Here is a 27,713-nt window from a genome sequence, read left to right as displayed (position 1 = left end):
GAGTTTTCCTTGTTTTGAGAATGAGCACTGTTCTGGAATGAGCATCCAATCCTGCCAGCCATTTAGACAGGAAGAAAAGAACATAGCCAATGATACTGCTGTAACTTGAAGAGCCCCTCAAGAAAAAAGGAGAAAGACCAACATTTATATTAAACCTTTTAAACAACAGTGGGAACACACACTTGGTTTTAGGTGAAGTTCTGGTCCTTCACATCCTTTATTATTGTAGCCACTGAGTATCACTTTATATTGTGTTTCCCCCGCCCGTCTGATATTTTAAGTGCTGGATTTTATCTGTTTGCCATCTTCACTGAAGTGTCAGTGAACTGGAGAGAATACTTTTGTGGGATTTGTGAGGAAATAGCTTAACTCTCATTTCAGTAAAAAAAGCTATTGCCACAGAGGCTAAAAGAGGTTGTACTAACCAAAATGTTACAATAGCAGGTACAGCATGCACACGTTATCTTTAGTAGTAAGGCTATTACTAGATTTTCGTTCCTGTAATATTTTTCACATTTTTTTTATTGTGGATAGAAACACATATCATGAGATCCATACTATTCAATTTTGGAGTATAGAGAACAGTATTGTTAACTGTTAATACAGTTTTGAACAGCAGGTATCTATACATTTTTCAGCTTTCATGACTGAAACTTTATACCCATTGAATAGCAGTCCTCATTTCCCCTGCCCCAGTTGTGGGATTCAAATAATTTAACAACCAATTCTCTTCCCTAATAACTGTTTTAAGTATAAAAAAATGATATACTGAAAGATAGTTTAGTATTTCGTGCATTTAATACTTAAATAAGAATAAAAAAAGAGGTACACAACACTAGACTATGTTACAAGAAAGAGCTTTAAAATATTAATAAAATATATTAACTAATACCTGACAAAAACAATAAAACTGTTGTTTAAGATATTTCTAGGCCCTGGCTGGTTGGCTCAGTGGTAGAGCGTCAGCCTGACATGCAGAAGTCCCGGGTTCGATTCCCGGCCAGGGCACACAGGAGAAGCGCCCATCTGCTTCTCCACCCCTCCCCCTCTCCTTCCTCTCTGTCTCTTTCTTCCCCTCCCGCAGCCGAGGCTCCATTGGAGCAGGGATGGCCCAGGCACTGAGGATGGCTCTATGGCCTCTGCCTCAGGCTCTAGAGTGGCTCTGGTCAGAACAGAAGTGACGCCCCTGATGGGCAGAGCATCGTCCCCTGGTGGGCGTGCTGGGTGGATCCCGGTCAGGCACATGCGGGAGTCTGTCTGACTGCCTCCCCGTTTCCAACTTCAGAAAAATGAAAAATAAATTTAAAAAAAGATATTTATATTGCTTCCTGATTGGTGTCCCCACTTGCAATATTTTTCACCTGTGGACGAAATGAACGTTACTATGGGTGCTTAGAATAGGCTGTTGCACAGATAAACATTAAAAAAGAGTAAGGAATGTAAATTTTTAATTCCTACATTGGGCACCCACCTTAGAACCCTGATCACAAATGCCATTTTAACAACCGGTTTGCCCAACTCAACAAAAAATTAGGTACTAGTTCTGCTGAACTGGTGCGAACTGGCTGAATCCCACCACTAACCTGCCCTACTCCCAGTTCGCCATTCTTTCTACATCAATGAGTTTGGCTAGATAGATGCCTCATATAATTGATTTCATGCCATAATTATACTTCTTAATTGGCTTATTTCAGTTAGGATAATGTCCTCAAGGTTCATGCTGTGGCATGGGAAAGATTTTCCTTTTTTTTTTTTTATGGCTAAATATTCTAATGTATGTGATTATAACAGATTCTTTACTCATCTCTCAATAGACATTTATATTTTTTTCTGTCTCTTGGCTATTATGAACAATATTACTATAAACATGGGAGTGCAGGTATCTATCTCTTCAAGATCCTGCTATCACTTATTTAGGAGAAATCCCTAGAAATGTAATTGCTGGATTGTACCTCTATTCTATTGTTAATTTTTTGAGGAACATCCATATTGTTTTCCCTAGCGGCTGCCCATTTTCCATACACATGTAAAGTGTACAGGGGTTCCCTTTTCTCCAAAACCTTGCCAACACTTTTCTGTTTCATAGCACTGACCTTTGTAACAGAAGTGATGTCTTGTTGTGGTTCTGATTTGCATTTCCCTGATAATTACTGATACTGAGAAATATTTCACATTATTGGCCACACATATGTCTTTGGAGGAATGTCTAACTCCTTAACCCATTTTTTTTTTTTGTATTTTTCCAAATTGAGAAGCAGGGAGGCAGACATACAGACTCCTGCATGCCTCAACCGGATCCATCCCTCATGCCCACCAGGGGGCGATGCTCTGCCCATCTGGGGCATTGCTCCGCTGCCATTCGAGCCATCCTCAGCGCCTGAGGTGGAGGCCATGGAGCCATCCATAGCACCCAGGACAACTTTGCTCCAATGGAGCCTTGGCTGTGGGAGGGGAAGAGAGAGAGAAAAAGGGGAGGAGGAGGAGTGGAGAAGCAGATGGGCGCTTCTTCTGTGTGCCCTGGCTGGGAATTGAACCTGGGACTTACTATACACCGGGTTGATGCTCTACTGCTGAGCCAACCGGCCAGAGCCCCTTAGTCCATTTTTTAATTAAGTTATATATTTTCTGCTATTGTGTTGTAGGAGTTCCTTTTATTTTGTATAAATGAATCCTCATTCATATATATTGTTTCTGAATATTTTCTCCCATTGCAAAGGTTTCCTATTCACTCTGTTGATTTACTTGCTGTGCAAAATCTTTTTAATTTGATATACTCCCACTGTGTTTTTGCTTTGGCTGTCTGTGCTTTCCGTGTCATCTCCAAGAAGTCATTGCCAAAACTAAAATCATAAAGCATTTCCCCCGTTTGTTCATGGAGTGTTATAGGTTCAGATCTTATGTGTATGCCTTTATTCAATTTTGAGTTAATTTTTTGTCTATGGTCCAAGATATGGGTTCAATATTATTCTTTTACACATGGCTACCCAGTTTTCTCAGTACCATCTGTTGATGAGAATATATTTCCCCATTGTGTATTCTTGGCAGTCTTGCTACAGATCAGTTTAATGTGCATCTGTGGGTTTGTTTCTGGGCTCTGTCTTTTGATCAGTTGGTCTATATGTCTGTACTAAATGTTTTGTTTACTGCGGCTTTATAATATGTTTTGAAATTAGCAAGTATGAGTCCTCCAGCTTTGTTCTTTCTCAAGATTATTTCAGCTATTCATTGTAGGGCCACATAAATTTTAGAGTTTTTTTACTATGTCTATTAAAAATACCATTGGGATTTTGATAGGGATTACAATAAATCTGTAGATTGCTTTAGTTAGTTTTGGCATTTTAAAATGTAAAGTCTTCAAATACTTGAACATGTAATGTCTTATTTGGTATATTTTTAAATTTCAGCAAGTTTTTCAGTGTTCAGTGTACAGGTATTTTACCTACTTTATTAAGTTTATGCTTAAGTGTTTTATTTTTTTATGCTAGTATAAATGGCGTTTTTTTTTAATTTCCTTTACAAAAACTCATGTTAGTGTATAGAAATGCAATTTTCATATGTTGGTTTTGTATCTTGCAATTTTATGGAATTAGTTTTAACATTTTTATGGGATCTTTAGGGTTTTCTAAATTATAAGATAGTATCATTTACAAACAGGGATAATTTTTAATTCTTCCTTTCCAGTTTAGATGTCTTTTATTTCTTTTTCTTTTTTTATATTTGACATTTTTATTTTAGTCTGAGCAAGCAAGCAAACAAACAAGAAAAAATTTGAGTTGTGCTTGCCAAAGGGTGAAAATGTACTCTTTCCAAGAAGGCAGAAGATAGGCCAGTTCAGGTTAGACTTGTCATACGTCTTGTTAGACTACTCATACGTCTTGTTCCACTGCTTCTTGCACTCTGCTGGGTTTTGATCCTTCTTTGAATCACAGTCTGATGCATTTTCATCTTTTTTCCCCTTCCTCATCCATTTCTTCACCTTCTTTATTATAATCATTACCATCTTCTTCAATATGTTCTCCATCCAATAAAGTATAACATTGATCTTGGGATTACATACTCACGTAAAAAGTTTCCAATTTCAAAGTCTACAGCAAAGATAACTTTGGTGGTATCATCCAGATGTCCACTCTCAGGAATGTCACAAGGAACGAAAAAAACCCCAAAAACCCTAAAGAGTCATTGGGAACTGTTTTGGTCACAGTATGAATTGTATCTCATTTTCTTAACTACTCTGGATAGGACTTCGGTACTATGTTGAATAGAAATGATGAGACTATATATATAACAAAGATATAGATAACAGGACAGCAAATCCTAGAGGGAAGGGGGGAGGGAGTTAGGGGGAGGGGAACAAAGGGAATATACAAAGGGACACGGGTAGGGGTGTGGGACTTATATTTGGTGGGACACTTGAATCCATGTAAACACAATAAATAAAAATTAAGAAAAAAAAAGAAATTATGAGAGTGGGTATCCTTGCCTTATACCTGAAGAAAATCTTTCAGGTTTTCACCATTGAGTGTGATGTCAGCTGTCAGTTTTTCATATATGGACATTTTTTTTTACAGAGATAGTCAGAGAGAGGGATAGATAGGGACAGACAGACAGGAACGGAGAGAGACGAGAGCATCAATCATCAGTTTTTTTGTTGCGACACCTTAGTTGTTCAATGATTGCTTTCTCATATGTGCCTTGACCATGGGCCTTCAGTGGACCGAGTAACCTCTTGCTCAAGCCAGTGACCGTGGGTCCAAGCTGGTGAGCTTTGCTCAAACCAGATGACCCCACGCTCAAGCTGGCATCCTCAGGGTCTTGAACCTAGATCCCTCGCATCCCAGTCTGACTCTCTATCCACTGCGCTACCGCGTGGTCAGGCTGGACACTTTTTTTAAGTGAGAGAGAGAGAGGGACAGACAGGAACAGAGAGGAAGAGAGAGAAGTGAGAAGCATCAACTCATAGTTGCGCCACCTTAGTTGTTCATTGATTGCTTTCTCATATGTGTCTTGACTGGGACGCTCCAGCTTAGTCAGTGACCCCTTGCTCAAGCCAGTGACCCTAGGTTCAAGACACTGACTTTGTGCTTCAAGCCAGCAACCTTTGAGCTCAAGCCAGCAACCGTGGGGTCATATCTGTGATCCCATGCTCAAGCCAGTGACCTGCGCTCAATTTAGATGACCTTGTGCTCAATCTGGCAACCTCGGGGTTTTGAACCTGGGTTCTCAGTATCTCAGACTAGTGCCCTATCCACTTTGCCACCACTTGGTCAGGCCATATATGAACTTTTTAATATTCAGATAATTTCCTTTCCTTATTATTTATTTTTTGTGTTTTTTCCTGATGAGAACATGTTGAATCTTGTTGAATAATTTTTGTGCATCTAGTTAGATGATCGTGTGATTTTTATTCTTCATTTTATATATAATATACTAGTTCTATTTTCTGTTAATTTGGTTTTACTGGGGGTGAAGATAAATGGGTAATATCACTAGTGAACATGTAAATGAAAGATATAGATGTGAAATAGAAAAAATGATATAGTGAACAATATAAAAAGATGCAAAATAGAAAAATACTTTTGAGCAAGCGTGTCTTAATTCAACTGCTGACTTTTTCTCTTTTTTTTTCTTTTTTTCATTTTTTGAAGCTGGAAATGGGGAGAGACAGCCAGACAGACTCCCGCATGCGCCCGACCGGGATCCACCCGGCACGCCCGCCCACCAGGGGGCGATGCCCTGCCCCTCCGGGACGCTGCTCTGCCTCAACTAGAGCCACTCTAGCGCCTGGGGCAGAGGCCAAGGAGCCATCCCCAGCGCCCGGGCCATCTTTGCTCCAATGGAGCCCAGGCTGCGGGAGGGGAAGAGAGAGACAGAGAGGAAGGAGGGGTGGGGTGGAGAAGCAAATGGGCGCCTCCCCTATGTGCCCCGGCCCGGGAACTGAGCCCGGGTCCCCCGCACGCCAGGCTGACGCTCCACCGCCAAGCCAACCGGCCAGGGCCAACTGTTGACTTTTTTATTTTAAACATCTATATGTGGTCAGAAAAACAAAACTCTACAAATATTATGGGAATAAGTTGTTTATATGGGAGAAAGAGCTTATGGTAGGTGTTAAAATTTGCCAGAAGTTTTTCCTCTCCCCCTGTTTCTGCCCCATCATGTTAAGTCAGAGCTGGGCTTTTTGAGGTAATGAATTCAAACTACATTTTGTTGAGGCTGAGCTAGTTCTTTGTTCTGTATATTCATTCATTTAGGCACCATCTTTGCATTACAGCAAATGTTAATTAATTCTTTAGCCAATTTAGTTGATAGAATAAAGAACTATTCTTGCCATCAATGACCTTTTGTTTTGTACTGGTGTCCATTTTCCCTCTCTCCATACAACAAAACAGATCAGATCACTATATTGTACACCTAAAACTAGCACAACTAATATATCATATTGTATACCAGATATACTTAAATGAAAAGTAGTAATTTTAAAGGCAAACCAATTCATACATCTGCAACAATAGGATTAAATATACTAAAAAGTGAGTTGGCCTTAAGCCTTGAAGATTTTTAATACTTTGACATGGTGCTTATTTGAGATTATTTAATAATGTTTAAATAAGAAGAGCTTTTGGATAGAACATTATTTGAGAAGAGCTTTTGGATAGAACATTATTTGAGAAGAGATTTCCAGATGTTCCAGAGAATCATTGTGCTAGAACTATTGTTCATTGTACTGTCTAGTAGTTCACAGAAGTATGTAAGAACCTCTTAGTTTTGAACAATATACCTATACTATGTCAATTATTCTAATTAAAATTATAGAGGTTACTTTGATTCATTAATTTCTATCATCATGTAACATTTACTACTATGTTTAACACATTATACTAGTCTCAGAGTTGGATATAAATATGAACCAGAGTCAGAAAATTCCTTCAAGAATAATCATATAGGGGAATGGCATATATGCACATAAAATAATCTTATACAAGATAGGAAACATCATAGCATTTACTTTAGAGTAATGAGAGCTCTGAATAAAGTGACCACTTACCACTGAGGGGGATCCTGAATGCTTTAATGGTGAAGGCAACACCTGAGTGAGGTCTTTAATACTAGGGATAATTTGTTTTTAATTAAAAGGAACAAAACAAGATATTTCTAAGCAGAAATGAGCATGAGTTTTAGGCAGGTAAGGCTGGAGTGTATATATGCAATAGTAAATAATTCCATAAATCCATGTATGATGTTCATGAAGATAATATGGGAAGGTATGGTTCAGGTTGAAATCTGCAATTTTAAGGTCTTGAATTCAAATTTAAGATGTTACTGTATGGTGAGAGTAGGGGACGGAGTGCTGGGATGCTTCCTCTCAACACTAAGTGGTTGAATTGCACTAGGAATTTTGTTAAGTAGGATCTGATAAATACCTCTTTTTAAAATGTTCCTGCTCATTTTAAACATCACACTAAAATGTCTTGGTATTTATTTTTCTTACTGATTTAAACTTAAAAAAAACTGTTAATGCTTTTTTGGTAAAAAGCATGTTAAAAGTAAATTATTTCTCCATAATGGAAGAGATGGTATATTCAAATTATTATTATTATTGAGAAGACAGGTGGGATATAGCTGTGTGGGTTTTAAACACTGAGGTATGTTTGAAAGTTTCAATGTTTTGAATGCCTCATTGCCATTTCCATGATCATTACTCTCCACAAGAGTTTGACCATAAATGCAAAAATGGGTAACTTATGTGGAGTGTTTCTGACTGATAAAAATGACGTAGTTAGAAATACTAGTATAAATGCATATAGGCTTGCTGAATATTTTTCATGAGTTTTCAATGTGTCTTCATTAATATTTCCTATTAGTGTGATGGGATAAAATAAATTAGCATAAAATAAAAGATAAATATAAAAATATTTTAAAAACATAGTAGGATTCATCTATGTAATACATATGGATATAATGTCTAAGTTCATACCTCAAATTTAAAACTTTGACAATAATTTTATAATAGATACTGACTTTTTTTGGTAGAAAGCCAAAAAGTAATATTAACATGGTAATACTTAATTTTTATTTCTACTGTTAAAACAGTTCTCAAGCCACAATCGCTGGAATTTTTCAAATGTAGATTTCTGGGTAGCACTCTCAGAGTGTCTGATTCAGTAGGTCAAAGGTAAAGCCTGTTAATTTGTATTGTTGGGAAGAGTTTTTTTACTGACGTTGGCCACTGATGACATTCACATGGAGAAAAATATTTTAAAAATTCTGTATTGGGATAACATTGTTTAATAACATGATATAATTGAAAGGTAATAATTTTGCCTTACTATGTTGTAGAGTGTACTCATCCCTACCGTGCCCCCTCATGGAGATGTAGAATATTCTGTTAGTATTGTATATTTTCCAGGCATTAGACATAGAAAAAACCGTGTAATTTGCAGAACATTCTAGATCACCTAAAGACAAAGTTACGTCATTTGTTATCTGGATATTTAAATTCCTAAGTATGCTCTATGGGACTTTGTTGATTATTTATAGATAAAATAGATTAAATTGAACTTTTAACACATAGTATTTACCTATACTAGAGCATAATATAAGTAGACACAATTTTAATTGTAAATACTGAAAATGAGACTACAGGCCAAGATTGTAACATAAAGATGAGCAAGCTCAGAGGACAAACAGGTGACATGTATTTTAATGTATTTAATTTAATTTTTTCTCACTTGGAAAAGTTCTTAGTTTCTTGAATTCATAAATGAAGTCTTTTCCATTTTAATGTGCTTAAAGCAATGTATTAAATATACCATTTACTCTAATTGCCTTTTTGTTGCATATTGCACCAGTAATAAGCTTACTTTATAAAGGAAAACAATCAACATTCTGATTATGTATTTTGTATACTTTCTGTTTAGTATTTGGAATATAGAAAGCATCAGTGGAATAAAGCATCACGGAATAATGTTTTGATTGGTGTTTTATTGAGTTGTACACATGAAACTTGTTTGGATTTGCAAACCAATGTCATATCAATAAATTAAATTTAAAAATAGAAAATATTTAAATAAAATATAGTAATCCTATGGTTTTTGTATTTATTTTTGAATAAATAATATAGCCACATGATTTAAAATTTGAAAGTTACAAATGGGTGCTATGTCCCCTTTTACTCCTATCAACCAAACACCTAGTTTTCTTCTTCAGAGGTAAACCAAGTTACCAGCTTATTACCTATCCTTTCACAAACATAGAAGTATTCTGTCCCTATAATAAAATCTACAAGGTTTAGGAAAACTAGATTACAACTGTTATTATGAAAAATACAATAAATAAAAATATAAGAATAAATTCTGTGTTTTGGATACTCATAACTGTAAACCCACTTTCACTCACCCCTGTATTTTTCTAATCTTACATGAATGCTAGACTACATTATATACACTGTCCTATACTTTTTGGAAAATTTTTATTACATGTATTGGGTTAACAATAGTTAGCAAGATTATATAGGTTTCAAGCGTATGTTTCTATGATATGTAATCTGTATATGCAGTCTGTCACCCAAAGTCAAATCTTCTTTTATCATCATATATTTGACCCCATTTACCCTTTAGTACTTCCTCACCAAGGGGTACCACACCAAGATACATCATAATAAAAATGGGAAAAACTAAAAACAAAGAGAGAAAAATTTTAAATCAATAGGTGAAAGACAATTAGTTACCTATAAGAAAGCTCCCATAAGACTCTCAGCTGATTTCTCAACAGAAACATTTCAGGCCAGAAGGAATTGGCATGAAATATTCAAGGTGTTGAAAATCAAGAACTGTTTTACTCAGCAAGGGTATCAGTTTAAATTGAAGGAGAAGTAAAAAGTTTCCCAGACAAGTAAAAGCTAAAGGAGTTTATTTACCACCAAACCAGTATTACAAGAAATGTCAAATGGTCTCTTTCAGAGGAAGAAGAAATAAAACAGAGGAACATAATTATAAATAATGAAATGGCCATAAATATGTATCCACAGATAATTACTTTAAATGGCTTACCGGCTGCTATCAAAATAGAAGGTAGCTGAATGGAAAAGAAAACAAGACCCATATATATGGTGACTATAAGAGGCCCACCTCAGAATGAAAGATACACATAGTCTAAAATTAAAGGGATGAACAAAGATATTTCATGCAAATGGAAATGCAAAAAGAGCTGGGGTAGCAATATTTATATCAACTATAATAGACTTTAAAACAAATATTATAGTAAGAGACAAAAGCACTACATAATGATAAAGGGGACAGTACAACAAAAGGCTATAACCCTTTTAAGCATTCACATACCCAATCTAGGAGCATCTAAATATGTAAAGCAAATCCTGATAAACATAAAGGGAGAGATCAACAGTAATACAGTAATGTAGTTATTCATACTAGAGAATTTTAATATCCCATTAATATCAATGGATAAGAGCTTTTAGAAAGAATATCAACAAGGAAACAGCAGGTTAAATAACACAAAAATCAGATGAATTTAACTGCTATCTTCAGAGCATAGCAACCCAAGGCATTAGAATATAAATTCTTTAGAGGTGCACATGTAACGTTTTCCAGGATAGACCAATGTTAAGACACAGAACAAGTGTTAGAATTTAAGAAGACTGAAATCATATCAAACATCTTCTCTGATCATAAGGATTTTAAACTAGAATTCAATCACAGGAAAGAAACTGATAATCACACAAAGAAATGGAGGCTAAATAACATGTTACTAAACAATGAATGAGTTAACAAGGTGATCAAGGAAGAAGTCAGAAATTACCTGGAAACAAATGAAAATGAAAACACAACAACCCAAAATCTATGGGACATGGCAAAATCAGCCCTAAGAGGGAAATTCATCAGCCCTAAGAGGGAAAGTGTTACAAGCCTACTGAAACAAACAAGAAAAGACTTAAATAATCTAACTTTACACTTAAAGGAACTAGAGAAAGGAAAACAGTGAAAACCCAAAGTGAGTACAAGAAAGAAAATGTTATAGATCACAGCTGAAATAAATGAAAAATAGAATCTAAAAAAACAAATACAAAAAGTCAATAAAACCAAGAGCTGGTTCTTTACAAAGTTAAACAAGCTTTACTAACCTATAACCAGACTCATCTAGAAAAAAACAGAGAACACCCAAATAAATAAAATCAGAGATGAAAGAGGAGAAATAACTGGCACCAAAGAGATAAAAAGAATTGTAAGAAAATATTACAAACAATGATATTCCATAAATTTGGACAATCCAGATAAAATGGATAAGTTTTTATAAACATACAGTCTTACAAAAGTGAAAAAGGAAAGGGTCAGAAAATCTGAAGAGACAGAGTACAACTAATGAAATTGAAGAAGTAATCAAAAATTTTCCAACAAACAGAAGTCTTGAACTGGATAACTTCAGAGGTTAATTTTAACAAACATTCAATGAGCACCTATATTAAACTATTTCAAAAAATTCAAGAGGAGGGAAGATACCTCACCTCATTTTATGATGTCAGCATTATCTTAATTCCAAAATCATATAAAGACACTACAAAGAAACAAAACTATAGGGCAGTATTGCTGATGAACATAAATGCTAAAATTCTCAACAAAATATTAGCAAACTGGATCCAGCAATACATTAAAATTATTACACACCATGATCTAGTGAGACTTATTCTAGGGATGCAAGGTTGGTACAATATCTGCAAACCAATAAACATGATACACCATATAAATAAAAGGAAAGACAGAAATCACATGATCATATAAATGGATGCAGAAAAAAAACATTTGATAAAATTCACCCATTTATGATAAAAGTTTTCATGAAAGTAGGAATCAAGGGAACACACCTCCACATAAAAGGGCCATAGGTGACAAGCCGAAGGCCAACATCATACTCAATGGGAAAAAACTAAAAGCATTTCCTTTAAGATTAGGAACAAGACATGATGTCTGCTGTTACCACTCTTTTTCAATATAGTACTGGAAGTCTTAGCCACAGCAGTCAGACAAAAAGAAGAAATAAAGACATCATAATTGAAAAGTAAAAAGTACAATTGTCATTATTTGCTGATGACATGATAGTGCATATAGAGGACCCTGAAGATTCCACCAAAACCTACTAGAACTGATAGATGAATTTAGTAAAGTAGCAGAATACAAAATAAAGATTCAGAAATTTGTTAAATTTTTATACACCAAAAATTATATATCTGAAATAGAAACTAAGAAAACTACACCATTTACAATAGCATCAAAAACAAAACAAAACAAAACAAAAAACAGCACAAATTTAACCAAGAATGTAAAAAAAAAACCTATACTCAAAATTTATAAGACACTGAAGAAAAAAATTGTATAGGATACAAATGAATGGAAGCACATACCATGTTCATGGCTAGAAATAATTAACATAATTAAAATGGTCCTGCTTCCCAAAACAATCTGTTGATTCAGTGCAATTCCTATCTAGATACCAATGGTCTATTTTAAGGAACTGGAGAAAATATTTCAAAAATTTATATGGAACCACAAAAGACCCTGAGTAGCCAAAGCATTCTTGAGAAAGAACAAACTTGGAGGAATTACACTACCTGATAGACTGCACTACAAGACCATAATAATCAAAAAAGACATATAGATCAATGGAAAGAATTGAAACCCCAGCCTTTATTGTCAGTTAGTATTTGATAAAGAAGACAGAAACATACAATGGGGTAAAGATAGTTGATTTACCAAATGGTATTTGAAAATTTACACAGGTATGTGCAAAAAATTGAAATTAGACAACCTTCATGTACCATATACTAGAGTAAACTCAAAATGGATTAAAGATTTAAATCTAAGACTAAAAACCAAAAAATTCCTAGAGGAAGACATAGTCAGTAAAATCTGAGACATTTCTCATAGCAATATCTTTCCTGGTATATCTCTGACAAGTGAAACAAAAGAAAAAATAAATGGGACTACATCAAACTAAAAAGTTTTTGCACAGCAAAGGGAACCATCAACAAAATGAAAAAACAGCTCACTGCATGGGAAAACATATTTGCCAATCGTACATCTAGTAAGGGGTTAATATCCAAAATTTATAAAGAACTTATAAAACTCAACACCAAATACACAAACAGTCCAATTTAACAATGAGCAAAGGCCCTAAATAGACGCTTCTCCAAATAGTACATACTGATGACCAATACATATATGAAGAGATGCTCAACATCACAAATCATCAGAAAAATGCAAATTAAAACCACAATGTGGCCTGAGCAGGTGGTGGCACAGTGGATAGAGCATCTGACTGGGATGCGGAGGACCCAGGTTTGAACCCCTGAGGTTGCTGGCTTAAGCGTGGGCTCATCTGGCTTGAGCATGGGGTCGCTTGCTTGAGCTTGGAATCAGACATTACCACATGATCTCTGTCTTGATCCAAGGTGGCTGGCTTGAGCAAGGGGTCACTTGAACTGCTGTAGACCCCCAATCAAGGCACATATGAGAAAGAAATCAGTGAACAACAAAGGGTCTGAACAGGTGGTGGCGCAGTAGATAGAGCATCAGACTGGGACACAGAGGGCCAAGGTTCGAAACCCTAAGGTCATCAGCTTAAGCGTGGGCTCATCTGGTTCAAGTAAGGCTCATCAGCTTGAGCCCAAGGTCACCGGCTTGAGCAAGGGGTCACTCGGTCTACTATAGACCACAGTCAAGGCACATATGAGAAAGCAATCAATGAACAACTAAGTTGCCACAAAAAAGAATTGATGTTTCTCATCTTCTTTCCTGCCTGTCTGTCCTTATCTGTTCCTCTGTGTCCTTATCTCTCTGTCGCTAAAACAAAACAAAACAAAAAACCCCAAGAAATCCCACAATGTCTTATAACCTCACCTGTCAGAATGGGTATCATCAATAAATCAAAAAAGAAGTGTTGACGATGATGTGGAGGGAATCCTCAGAAACTGTTGATGAGAATGCGGATTGATGCAGCCACTGTGGAAAACTGCATGGAATTTACTTAATAATGAGAAATGGAGCTGCCTTATGACCCAGTGATTCCACTCTTAGAAATATTTCCCCCAAATTCTGAAACATGGATTTTTTTTTTGACACTGTCCTCTTCTCAAACCAAAAAGAGCTCTTTCCATCTGAGGGAAAAAAGAGTTTTTATGAAAGTAAAAGTGTTCTTTATTTTATTTTATTTTATTAAATTTATTGTGTTTATATAGATTCTAATTTTGCCCCAATTGCATCCCCCCTCCCCCGTATTCCCCTCACCATATCTCTTTCCCCCCTCCCAACAGCTTCCTCCCCCCTTCCCTTCAGGTTTAATTCCATTCCTCAGTTCACATTGTTCCTTGGATTCCTCAAATGAGTGAGGTCATATGATATTTTTCTTTCTCTACCTGGCTTATTTCACTTAACATAATAGTTTTCAGGTCCATCCATGTTGTTGCAAAAGGTAATATTTCCTTCTCTTTTTCATGGCCCCATAGTATTCCATTGTATATATCTACCAGTTTTTTAATCCACTCGCCCACTGAAAAACACTACGGCTGTTTCCAGATCTTCGCTGTTCTGAACAATGCTGCCATAAACATGGGGATGCATTTCTTTTTCTGAGTCAGTGATATGGTTCTCTTAGGATATATCCTAAAAGTGGGATGGCTGGGTCAAAAGGCAGTTTGATTTCTAATTTTTTGAGGAATCTCCATACTGTTTTCCACAGTGGCTGCACCAGTCTGCATTCCCACCCAGCAGTGTAGGAGGGTTCCCCTTTCTCCACATCCTCACCAGCACCTATCGTGTGTTGTTTTATTAATGAGCGCCAATCTGACTGGTGTGAGGTAGTATCTCATTGTGGTTTTAAATTGCACTTCTCTAACGATTAGCGATGTTGAACATCTTTTCATCTGTCTATTGGCCATCTGTATATCCTCTTTAGAGAAGTGTCTTCATTTCTTTTGCCCATTTTTTGATTGGATTCTTTGTCTTAACTGGTGTTGAGTTTTACAAGTTCTTTATAAATTTTGGTTAACCCCTTATCAGTTGTATTGTCGATTATGTTCTGCCATTGTGTAGTTTGTCTTTTTATTCTGTTTATTGTCTTTAGCTGTACAAAACCTTTTTAGTTTGATATAGTCTTATTTGTTTATCCTGTCTTTTATTTTACTTGCCCGTGGAGATAAACCAGCAAATATGTATATTGCTGCGAGAGATGTCGGAGAGCTTACTGCCTATGTTTTCTTCTAAGATGTTTATGATTTCACAACTTACATTTAAGTCTATCCATTTTGAATTTATTTTTGAGACTGGTGTAAGTTGGTGCTCTAGTTTCATTTCTTTGCAGGTAACTGTAAAATTTTCCCAACACCATTTGTTAGACTGTCCTTACTCTATTGTATGCTCTTACCTCCTTTGTTAAATATCAATTGTCCATAAAGGTGGGGGTTTATTTCTGGGTTCTCTGTTCTGTTCCATTGATCTATATGTCTGTTTTTATGCCAGTACCAAGCTGTTTTGAGTACAATGGCCTAGTACTATAACTTGATATCAGGAAGTGTGATACTTCCCACTTTATTCTTCTTTTTCAAGATTGCTGAAGCTATTCATGTTCACTTTTCGTTCCATATAAATTTTTGGAATATGTGTTCTATATCTTTGAAGTATATCATTTGTATTTTAATTGGTATAGCATTGAACTTATAAATTGCTTTGGGTAGTATAGACATTTTAATGATGTTTATTCTTCCTAACCATGAGCATGGTATATGCTTCCACTTCTTTGTATCTTCCTTGATTTCTTTTATCAATGTTTTGTAATTTTCCGAGTACAAGTCTTAAACCTCCTTGGTTAACTTTACTCCTAGGAAATTTTTTTTTGTTGTTGTTGCAGTAGTGAAGGGGATTGTTTCCTCTATTTTCATTCTGACAGTTCATTGTTGGTGTATAAAAATGCCTTTTATTTCTGTGTATTAATTTTATACCCTGCCACTTCGCTGAATTCATTTATCAGGTCCAGTAGTTTTTTGACTGAGACTTTAGGATTTTCTATATACAGTATCATATCATCTGCAAATAATGATAGTTTTACTTCTTCTTTTCCAATTTGGATGCCTTTTATTTCTTCCTCTTCTCTGTAGCTAGGACTTCCAGTACTATGGTGAATAAAAGTGGTGAAAGGGGGTACCCCTGTCTTTTTTTTATCTTAGGGGGATTGCTTTTAATTTTTGACCATTAATTATGATGTTGGCTGTGGGTTTCTCATAGATGGCCTTTAACATGTTGAGGTATGTTCCCTGTGTTCCCACTTTGCTGAGAGTTTTGATCATGAATGGGTGCTGGATTTTATCAAATGCTTTTTCTGCATCTATTGAAATTATCATGTGGTTTTTCTCCTTCCTTTTGTTTATGTGATGAACCACATTGATTGATTTACGAATATTATACCATCCTTGCCTCCCCAAAATAAACCCCACTTGATCATGATGTATAATTTTTTTCATGTATTGCTGGATCTGGTTGGCTAATATTTTGTTGAGGATTTTAGCATCTAAATTCATCAGGGAAATTGACCTATAATTTTCTTTCTTTGTGTTGTCTTTGCCTGGTTTTGGTATCAGAATTATGCTCTCCTCATAAAAGGAACTTGGAAGTCTTTTTCTCTATTGAAAGTTTAAAATAGTTTGAGAAGGACAGGAGTTAGTTCTTCTTTGAATCTTTGGTAGAATTCACTTGTGAAGCCATCTGGCCCAGGACTTTTGTTTGTGTGGAGTTTTTTGATAACTGTTTCGATCTCATTCCTTGTATTCTGTCTGTTTAGGTTTTCTGATTCTTCCAGATTGATTTTTGAACGATTATATGTTTCAAGGAATTTGTCCATTTCACCTAGGTTGTTTAATTTTTTTGGAATACAGTTCTTCATAGTATTTTCTTATAATATTTTGTATTTCTGTTGTGTCAGTTGTTATTTCTTCACTCTCATTTCTAAATTTATTTATTTGAGTCCTTTTTCTTTTTCTCTTGGTGAGTCTGGTTAAAGGTTCATCGATATTGTTTATCTTTTCAAAGAACCAGCTCCTGGTTTCATTGACCCTCTGTATTGTTTCTTTACCTCTACGTCATTTATTTCCGCTCTGATCTTTATTATTTTCTTCCTTCTACTACATCTGGGCTTTATTTGCTATCTTTTTCTAGTTCTTATAGATACAGGGTAAGGTTGTTTATTTGAGCTTTTTCTAACCTTTTAAGGTATGCCTGTAGTGCTATAAACTTCCCTCTCTGTACTGTTTTTGCTGTGTCACATAAATTTTGAGTTGATGTATGTTCATTATCATCTGTTTCTAGGAATTTTTTTATTTCTTCTTTGATCTCATTGTTAACCCATTCATTATTTAATAACATGCTATTTAGTTTCCAAGTGTTTGAGTATTTTTCAGTTTTTCTATTGAGGTTGATTTCTAGTTTCATGCAATTGTGATCAGAGACAGTGCTCAATATGATTTCAATCTTCTTAAATTTGTTAAGACTGCTTTTGTGCCCTTACATGTGGTCTATCTTAGAGAATGTACCATGAGCACTTGAAAAGAATGTATATTCTGCTGCTTTGGGGTGAAAGGTTCTGAAGATATCTATTAAATCGAGTTGATCTAGTGTGTCCTTTAAGTCTGCTATTTCTTTGTTAATTTTCTTTCTTGAGGATATATCTAGTGATGTAATGGGATATTGAAATCCTCTACTATTATAGTATTGCTGTTGATCTCGCCCTTTAAATTCATCAAAGTCTGTTTTATATATTTAGGTGCTCCTATATTAGGTGCATAGATATTTATAATGGTTATATCTTCCTTTTGGATTGCTCCCTTTCTCATCATGTAATGACCTTCTTTATCTCTTACTAGAGCCTTTGTTTTAAAGTCCATTTTGTCTGATATAAGTATTGCTACCCCAGCTTTTTTTTCATTTCCATTTGCATGAAATATTTTTTCCATCCTTTTATCTTCAGTCTATGTGCATCTTTTGTTTTAAGGTGTGTCTCTTGTAGACAGTATACGTATGGGTCCTGTTTTCTTATCTATACAGCTACCCTGTGTCTTTTAACCAGATCATTTAATCCATTTACATTTAAGGTTATTGTTGATATGTACTTATTTATTGCCATTTTATTCTTTAAAACTGCATTCCTCTTTTGCTATATTCTTTTTCCCCTTTGATCTGTTTACAACAGTCCCCTTAGCATTTCTTGCAGCCTTGGCTTGGTTGTAGTGCATTCCTTGAGGGTTTTTTTGTCTGGAAAGCTTTTTATTTCTCCTTCAATTTTAAACAATAGCCTTGCTGGATAAAGTAGTCTTGGTTGTAGGCTCTTGTTCTGCATTACTTTTAATATTTCTTGCCATTCTCTTCTGGCCTCAAGTGTTTCTGTTCAGAAGTCGGTTTTCATCCTTATGGGGGCTCTTTATAGGTGATAGCCTTTTTTTCTCTAGCAGCTTTAATAATTTCTCTTTATCACTTAGCTTTGGTATTTTAATTATGATGTGTCCTGGTGTAGATTTCCTTGGGTTTCTCTTTAATGGAGTTCTCTATGCTTTTTGAACTTGTGTAACTTTTTCCTGCATCAATTTTGAGAAGTTGTCAGTTATGATATGTTTGAACAAAGTCTCTATCCCTTGTTCTTTCTCTTTTTCTTCAGGAACCCCTATGATGTGGATGTTATTTCTCTTCATGTTGTCACAGAGCTCTCTTAGAATTTCCTCAGACTTTTTGAGTCTCTTTTCTTTTTTCTGCTCTGCTTTCCTGCCTTTATTTATCTTGTCCTCTATTTTGCTAATTCGATTCTCAGCTTTACCCATCCTGCTTTTAATTCTTTCTATTGTCTTTTATTCTGATACTGTATTTGTCATTTCTGACTGATTCTTTTTTATTATTTCAATGTCCTTTTTTATATTTGCTATCTCTTTATTTAGGTGTTCATAATGACCATCTATTGTTGTTCTGAGATCTTTCAGCATCCTAACCATCGTTATTTTAAACTCTGCATCTGGTAATTTGGTTATATCTGACTCATTCAGGTCCTTTTCTGGGGATTTCTCTTGATTTATTTGTGTTGCATTTCTCTGCCTTCCCATTTTGTTGTGTAAAAGAAGGTTTTGGCCACTGGAGTCCACTTGGTGTGGCGTCTGTGTTCCCTAGTTGTGGTCTGTCTGCAGGCCCGCCACCCCCTCTGCTGCTGCTGCCTAGGGTGTTTGGGTAAGGGAGTTGCTGGTGCCAGCCCACTAGGGCTGTTGCCATGGTTTCTGCCTCTCCTTTCCTTCATGGGAGGGGCTGTGATCACGTGCTCGGGTGTAGAAGCTCTTCTGGGCTCGCGGGCTGCAGTGGCCTCAGCCTTTGCCCCACCCCCACGGGTGGGGTTATGCATCACACCCAGATATAAGCATTGTCACTGAGGGCAGGGGTGAGCACCTTTGCTCAGCTGCGGGTCTCTGCCTGATTCCTGGATTTCGCCAAGCCCCTGCAGGAGGAGCCAGCTCACGGGAGGGCTGCAAGCTTTGGCTCCACAGGCTGGGTGGGACTGCATGCCATCGCTCAATTGCAGGACTCTGCCTGTTCTGGGCTTTCGCTCCACCCCTGCGGGAGGAGCCGGCTCATGCATCAGGCCACAAGCCTCGGTTCCCGTGGGCCGGGCGAGGCTGCACTCCTGTGCCCTTGCTCAAGGGCAGGACTCCACCTTTTCTGCGGCTCCTGCCCTTCCCCCGCATACTGGATTGCAGGCAGCCTGCAGCTGGGTTTGACCACTTTCACGTGTCCCCTCCACCCCAGCCTCGCAAGACTGAGCTTACACATGGGCCTCAGTTGTAGCCATCCAGCTTCCGCCCTTGCCGATGGAACTGCACTTCTGCGTTCCACTGCCGCCTGCCCTCCAGCAATCCCTCAGCTGTGTGGGTGGAGGTCCTGAAAGCTCCCTCCTTCTAAGTGACTCTGCTCTGAGTGCTGCAATCGAGCTTCTTTGGTTGGTGTCCTGCTTCCTTTTGCTCGTATTGATGTTTCCAGGGGAAATATTCACTTCAGATTTGGGGAGTGACTCAGCCCAGGGGTTAGGGTGGCTGTTCCTCAAAGTGTTTCTCCCTGTGCCTCGTAGATTACACTTATTTCTGCTGCTCTTGTCCTCTCCTCTCTACCCGTCTTTCAGAGCCCCGGGTGAGTGGTTGTGAGAGAGGTTTTTTTGTGTGGTCCCTTTAAGAAGAATCCTGGGTCTGTGAAATCAGTCTCTTCCTCACAAACAGTATCCTGACTTGTTTCCGGCTAAATACTGTCCATACACCTCTTCTAGGCTCGTGGGCTGCAGACTGGGGCTTTGTTCCTGGGGCTCAGGACCCTCCCCTCTCTGTTAAACTCATTTCCCACTGAGTTTCTCCAGGCTGCCATTCACTCTAGGGAGCTGGGCTGCCCTCTCCATATTTCCTACCAGTCTCAGTGTGGCTTCTTCAGTGTTCCTTAGTTGAAGAATCCTCTTAGGTTAGTCTAAAGTTGGTTTTTCCAGATGATGTTCTTATAATTAAGTTGTAATCCACTTTGGTTCTGGGAGGTAGAAATTGATATGTCCACCTACTTCTTTGCCACCTGGTCCTGATCTGCTATCTTCCTCTTTTACTATATTTTTTCTCTCTCTTCTGTTTATAACAGGCCCCTTAACATTTCTTGCAGCATTGGTTTAGTTGTAATGAATTCTTTGAGATTTTTTTTTTTTTTTTGTCTGGGAAGCTTTTCATGTCTCCTTCAATTTTAAATGATAGTCTTGCTGGATAAAGTAGTCTTGGTTGTGGGCTCTTGTTCTGCATTACTTTGAATATTTCTTGCCATTCCCTTTTGGCCTCAAGTGTTTCTGTTGAGAAGTCAGATGTCATCCTTATGGGGGCTCCTTTGTAGGTGGTAGTCTTTTTTTCTATAGCAGCTTTTAATATTTTCTCTTTATCTCTTAGCTTTGGTATTTTAATTATGAAGTGTCTTGATGTGAATTTCTTTGGGTTTCTCTTTAATGGAATTCTTTGTGCTTCATGAACTTGTGTGACTTTTTCCTGCATCAATTTTGGGAAGTTTTCAGCTATGATTTGATTGAACAAGGTTTCTATCCCTTGTTCTTTCTCTTCTTCTTCGGAACCCCTATGATGTGGATGTTACTTCTCTTCATGTTGTCACAGTGCTCTCTTAGAATTTCCTCAGACTTTTTGAGCTTCCTTTTTTTTTTTTGCTGCTATGCTTCCATGCCTTTGTTTATCTTGTTTTCTAACTTGCTGATTAAATCCTCAGTTTCATCCATCCTGCTTCTAATTCTTTCCATTGTGTTCTTCATTTCTGATATTCTGTTTGTCATTTCTGACTGATTCTTTTTTATTATTTCAATTTCCTTTTTTTATATTTGTTATCTCTTTAGGTATGTGCTCACTGTTCATCTATTGCTGTTCTAAGATCTTTGAGCATTCTAACAATCATTATTTTAAACTCTGCATCTGGTAGTTTGTTTATATCTGACTCACTCAAGTCCTTTTCTGGGGATTTCTCTTGATTCATTTGGGTTGCATTTCTCTGCCTTCCCATTCTGTCTCTGTATAATAAGGGTGTGGCTCTGAAACATGGAGTTTAAAGAATATATGTCACCCTGTTTTTATTTCAGTGTTATTTCCAATAACCAAGATTTGGAACCAGCAAAAGTGCTCATCAGTAGATGAGTGGATAGAAAAGCAGTAGTATATTTCCACAATGAAATACTACTTGGCTGTAAAAAGTAAAATGTTACCTTTTCTTACATCATGGATGAACCTTGAGAATATTATGCTAAATTTAAAAAAATGCAACCAAAAAAATACAAATACTATATAATTCTACTTTTATATGTAATCTAAGGAACAAAATAAACTAACAAGCAAAATAGAAACAGACTCATAGAAACAGAAAATAGGCTGACAGCTATCAGAAGGGTGGATGTTGAGGGCTCGGTGAGAAAGGTGAAGGGTTTAAGCACACATGCATGCACACACACAAACACAGCCCTCATAAATATAGACAACAGTATGGTGATTACTAGGAGAGAGTGTTAAGGGGAGGCAGAAGAAGGTAAAGAGTGGATAAATACTGATGGAAGGGGACTTGATTTGAGGTTGTGAACACACAGTACAATATACAGATGATGTATTATAGAACTGTACTCCTAAAACCTATATAATGTTATTATCCAATGTCACCCCAGTAATTTCAATTAATAAAAAAAACAAAACAAAATAACAATATATCTTGGAGCTCTTTCCATATCATTGCATTAGTAATTCCTTTTTTATTTTTTATGTTTAGGATAGTATAGTATTTCATTTTCTAGACATATCATATTTATTTAACCAATCTATTACCAATGGATATTTAGATCACTTATGATTTTCTGTTAATATAGCAATAGTGAAATAAATTACCTTTTATTTATGTCATTTCACATTTGTGCATGTATATCAATATGGTAAATTTATTGAAGTGAATTTGCTAGGTCAAGTATCAATAGTATGTGTGTGTATGAATGTTTTATTTTTCACTCCAATTAATAATACATAAGTGTACCTTTTCATCCTTGTGTTCATGAATATAGCATTTCACCACGTTTTTCAGTTCTTTGTAAATATAATAGTTGAAAATGTCCTTTCAATAGAATTTCAATTTTCATTCTTTGGTTAGAGATTTAGCTACTCTTCATATGTTTAAGATTTGTTTTTATTTCCATTTTGGGGAACTGTTTCCTTTGCTAATTTTCTATTACATAGCTAATCTTATAATTATTTTATTGTAGATATTTATTTAATATGGAAATTATCACTTTGTGAAATTATGTGTTATTAGGGGATATCTTACATTGTTATATCAAACATATAATTTTTCCTCTTTTGATTTTATTAAACACAGAGTCCATGAATCAATATATGGCTTCTAATTATGGGTCCAAGGGAACACCTCTGATTCTTACTATTCTAAGAGATCAAGAAGATTGGAGAGACCCAGAGGAGTCTGCTCACAATATTTTTAAGGGCAAGAATCAGAGGTAGTATGCCTCACACTCACTCAAACCCTGTTGTCCAGAACTTTCATTAAGGCCCTATCTAGAAGCTCAGCAGTCTGGGAAATATAAATATATTAGGTTGGCAGCCCTGTGTACAGTGAAACTAATACTATAGGAATTGGCCCAGGCATCTGCAGGCAGAGAGGGAAGCAGGGTGGCAGGGAGCTTGGCTACAGGGCAGGATTGGACATGTAGTGGTAGGATTCAGCCGGCTCGCACCACTTGGGCAGAACTAATACCTAATTTTTTGTTGAGAATGGTGTACAGGTTGTAAAAATGGCACTTGTAATCAGAGTTCTCTCTAAGGTGGGTGCCTGACCAGTGGCCCAATGTGGAAATTACAAAGTTACATTCCTTACTCTTTTTTAATGTTCATCTGCAAAACAGTGTATTCTAAGCACCTGTAGTAATGTTTATTCCATCCATACAAAAATGTTGATAAAAAATTACTTCAGAAATCTTCAAAAATATAAAATTTGTAGAAAATCATTGATTTGTTGAAATTCCTCAAGAAACACTTTTAGAAAACATCATAAGGAATTTGAAAAAAAGACTAATGGACTGTGAACATTTAAAAGCCAGTTGTAGCCAGTTTCAAAATAGGAATAAATTATAGTTTCTTCATTTTTTGGAGCCAGATTACTGGAATATTGAAGACGTACTAGTTCCATGGAAAGCAGCTAAAGAACAATTGCTCATATTTAATGACATTTTAATTACCAAATTGATATTGATTATCGAGATTTTGTTGGAAACATTTTTAAAAATTCCCAGAACTATGCAATTCCTGAAAGTGTTCAAAGAACAAAAAATATTGTCAGATCAATTGCTATAAATTCAGCAGAAGCAGAGAAAGGAGTTTTTCAAAGATGAACATAATATGTTCAGAGAAGTCACCTGTTTCTAACATACCAAACAATGACTATTAGTCTAATTGGCCTACCTGTAAAGGAGTGGGATCCTACTCCTACAGTGAAAAGATAAATCACACAGCTGATGATGCTCGGATAAAAGCGATGAAAATTGCAAGTGAGGATGCCAATCAAGAAGCAATATGGAAATGTATTAAATAAGTTTTATTGCTTTCTGTCAGATATTGTTTAATATTTTTTCACTAATATTTTAAAAGTCCTTCTTATAACATAATCTAGTTTTATGTACCACTTTTATTATTTAAGTATTAAATGCATGAAATAATAAACTACCTTTCAGTATATCATTTTTTTATACTTAAAATGGTCATGAGGACAGAGAACTGGTTGTTAAATTATTAGAGTCCCACAACTGGTCCTTGGGCTCCCTGAATTGGCCAGGATGTGGGGACCATTCGCAGAGACATGTAGGTGGAAGGCAAGAAGTGTAAGAAGCCTGGAATCATGTTGCTAATTAAAGTGAGTCTTCCTCAATGGTGAAAAGAACAGACATAAGTAGCTCAGGAGACTGTGACAGACCCTCTGCACATTGTGGTGCTGTCTGTCCCTGCCTAAACGAATGGAGCCCAATAGACTTCTAATTGACTACATGGAAATGGAAAAGTATTTAGGTCCATTATCGTCCATACCAGGATACCTAAACCTATCCAATAGGACCAAGATCCTACTTTTCATAGATAATTCAAAGACAGCCCACCAGCTTCCCGGACACTTGACTCAGGAGCACAACAAGGTCATCAGCCTATCTGCCTACAATGTCTGGCTGGTCTGGAGGAATAGGGAAAACATCTTTAGAGTCCTCATCCATGACATCATGCCATGTCCTTACTGTGGGATGACACCTCACACCTGATGGTCCCGAAACAGCGCAGGACCCCAGTATCTCTCTGAGCCTGTGTGTGTGTGTGTGTGTGTGTGTGTGTGTGTGTGTGTGTGTGTGTGTGTGTTTTGGGGGGAGTTCCAGACTTCCTGTCAGAGAGCAGGGGTCTGTGGAGGCCTGGGGCCTGGTGATCATGGCCATGGAGAGCAAGGTGGTAGGGTGAAGTGCTGGGCACTGTACTCCCTGCTCAGGGAGGTCTTCCAGATCATGTACACAGAGTCCACCATTGACTTTCCAGATAGATCCATATTTGACAAATACCCACCACTTGTTGCTCCACAGTGATGATGACTCTTCCACCATGCTGGGCATGTAGGAGCCATATAAGAGAGATGCCAACACCTTCTCCTTCCCTGAGTATGAGCATGCACATGGCCTCTTGCCCTTGTCTTGCATGCCTGCAGAGCCCTATGCCAAGGCAGTCTGTGAGAGTGTAACTGCCTCGGCACACCTTACGTTGCGCAGCAAGCTGTCGCCACAGAAGATCTGGCAGTTTGCAGCGTGGCAGGAGTCCTGTGATGGGGCCTTGGTGCACGAGTTCTGCATCAACATGTGGGGGCTCCAGGAGAACAGTTATAGGTTCCTGCTGCTGTCTCTGCGGCCCTTCATCTTTGAGAAGGACAGCCAGCACTTCAAGAACTTCCTGGAGACCATCAGGGTAGCAGGTGCGACATCATCCCTGACCTCTCTAGCCCATACTGGTGGGCCATGAGTTCCACCTCTCCGTTCAACAAAAACAGGGCAGCAGGCAGCTCCAATGACCAGTTGGTATCTTCCAACTGGGACAATGTGACTGCATGATCTCAGACATCAGCAGCATCAACGTGGAGGCACTGGGTTGCAGCATGGACCAGGACTTCTTAGCATGGCAGTACCGGAGCACTAGTGGGTCCGGCCTCCCCGTGTGGGGCTAGACCGGTCCAGGTCCCTGGCAGACATGGTCCTCTGCAGTAAGGGAGACTGTGGGGCAGGGTCAGAGGCTGCCTAGAGCTGCCTGTGGACGGCCGTGCTGGGAGGGGTCCTTTCCAGCAGACTCCAAACAGCCGTCAGTTTTGTACATGACATTCCCTTTGAAACTCTCAGAAGCCTTAAAAGAAGTGTACTGAAATGTAGGGGGGCAGGGATGAAGGAACACTTTCTGTGGGGGACACTCATCATCAGTTTGCCACAAGTTAGTTAAGCATTTAATTGTTCCAGTTATTCCTCTTGCCTTTGCTTACTGGAGAGTGTATCTTGCAAAAATGGTAGTTTATGGATATATCTGAATTTATAATTTTTTATGGCTTTTGGATTTAGTGCCACCTTTCAAAGTACCATTTTCGTTGTGACTATAATTTGAACATCTTCTATCATTTCTTCTAGGAAATATTATATGAATGGTGGCAGCAATGCCTGCTGTTTCTACCTCCTCTCACCTGTCTTGTTCTTCCTCTTTTGACATTTGAAATTTATAATAAATTGTTGGTTTCATTATTAGTCAAAATACATGGCATTGAAAATAACATTTTTTTAAAGATTTTATTCAGTTTAGAGAGAAAAGATAGTGAGATAGATAGAGAGCGAGAGAGAGAGAGAGAGAGAGAGAGAAAGGGAGAGAGAGAAAGGGGGAGGAGCAAGAAGCATCAGCTCCTATATGTGCCTTGACTGGCAACCCAGGGTTTCAAACTGTTGACCTCAGCATTCCAGGTCGATGCTTTATCCTGTGCCACCACAGGTCAGGCGGAAATAACACTTTTATTATATATTTTTGGCATATAATATCCATACAGATTGTAGTCTTAAATATTTTCTAAGATTTATTCTATTAGTATGATCATTCTTCATGGACAAGTTTCAAGGTATGCTGAGCTCCACGTATTTGCTTACTGCATTTATGTCCTCAATCTATTGCTCTTTGAAAATTGACAAGAACTGCTGGGCTCTAAGGAAGTACATATGATAGCTTAGGGAAAGATACAGGAAAGAGAGCTTGAAATGTTCATTAAGTTGAATGAATAATTGAAATAAAAGTAATATACTTTGTAAAAGGTGATTTAATGACTTGGAAAATTTAATTATGGTGATCTGATTAAATTAAAGTGTCACAAAATATTGGTATCATCAGAATTGATTTGTGAGCATTATTGCAATTTTAGATTGATGAAGCTACAACACCTCCAGTAACGAGGCAAAGGACTGAAGTTGTGATACAAAAATATATGATAACAACTTGACACTGTGCCTGCCAAAGCCTCCTCTCTGTCTCTGTCCTTTCCCCCACAACTTTCTTTTTTTCTCCACCTTACTTCCACCTCTTCCCCTTTTTTCTCTAGCATTTTGTCATAATTTTCTACTTCAACTGTCATATGCTGATTATTCTGATTTTAGAAATTAAATTCTTTTATTTTTTATTATTTATTTATTTATTTATTTTTGTATTTTTCTGAAGCTGGAAACGGGGATAGACAGTCAGACAGACTTCCACATGCACCCGACCGGGATCCACCCGGCACACCCACCAGGGGGCGATGCTCTTCCCCTCCGGGGCATCGCTCTGCCGCGACCAGAGCCACTTCAGGGCCTGGGGCAGAGGCCAAGGAGCCATCCCCAGCGCCTGGGCCATCTTTGCTCCAATGGAGCCTTGGCTGCGGGAGGGGAAGAGAGAGACAGAGAGGAAGGAGGTGGGGGTAGAGAAGCAAATGGGCACTTCTCCTATGTGCCCTGTCCAGGAATCGAACCCTGGTCCCCCTCACGCCAGGCCGACGCTCTACCACTGAGCCGACCGGCCAGGGCCTAGAAATTAAATTCTTTAATTT

The 27,713-nt window shown here is 37.4% G+C and overlaps 1 non-coding gene and 1 pseudogene across 1 annotated transcript; both read left to right on the top strand.

The window, feature by feature from the left end:
- Positions 1–932: 932 nt before the first annotated feature.
- Positions 933–1,008, top strand: TRNAV-GAC (transfer RNA valine (anticodon GAC)). Its single transcript has one exon. It is a non-coding gene; the product is annotated as a tRNA-Val (tRNA).
- An 18,843-nt stretch (positions 1,009–19,851) lies between these two features.
- Positions 19,852–25,832, top strand: LOC136385956 (cerebral cavernous malformations 2 protein-like; annotated as a pseudogene).
- Positions 25,833–27,713: the final 1,881 nt, after the last annotated feature.

This window comes from Saccopteryx leptura, chromosome X (assembly GCF_036850995.1).
Source record: "Saccopteryx leptura isolate mSacLep1 chromosome X, mSacLep1_pri_phased_curated, whole genome shotgun sequence".
Lineage (NCBI taxonomy): Eukaryota > Metazoa > Chordata > Mammalia > Chiroptera > Emballonuridae > Saccopteryx > Saccopteryx leptura.
Note: the sequence above shows the minus strand (reverse complement) of the source record. Positions and strands in the feature narration are given on the sequence as shown.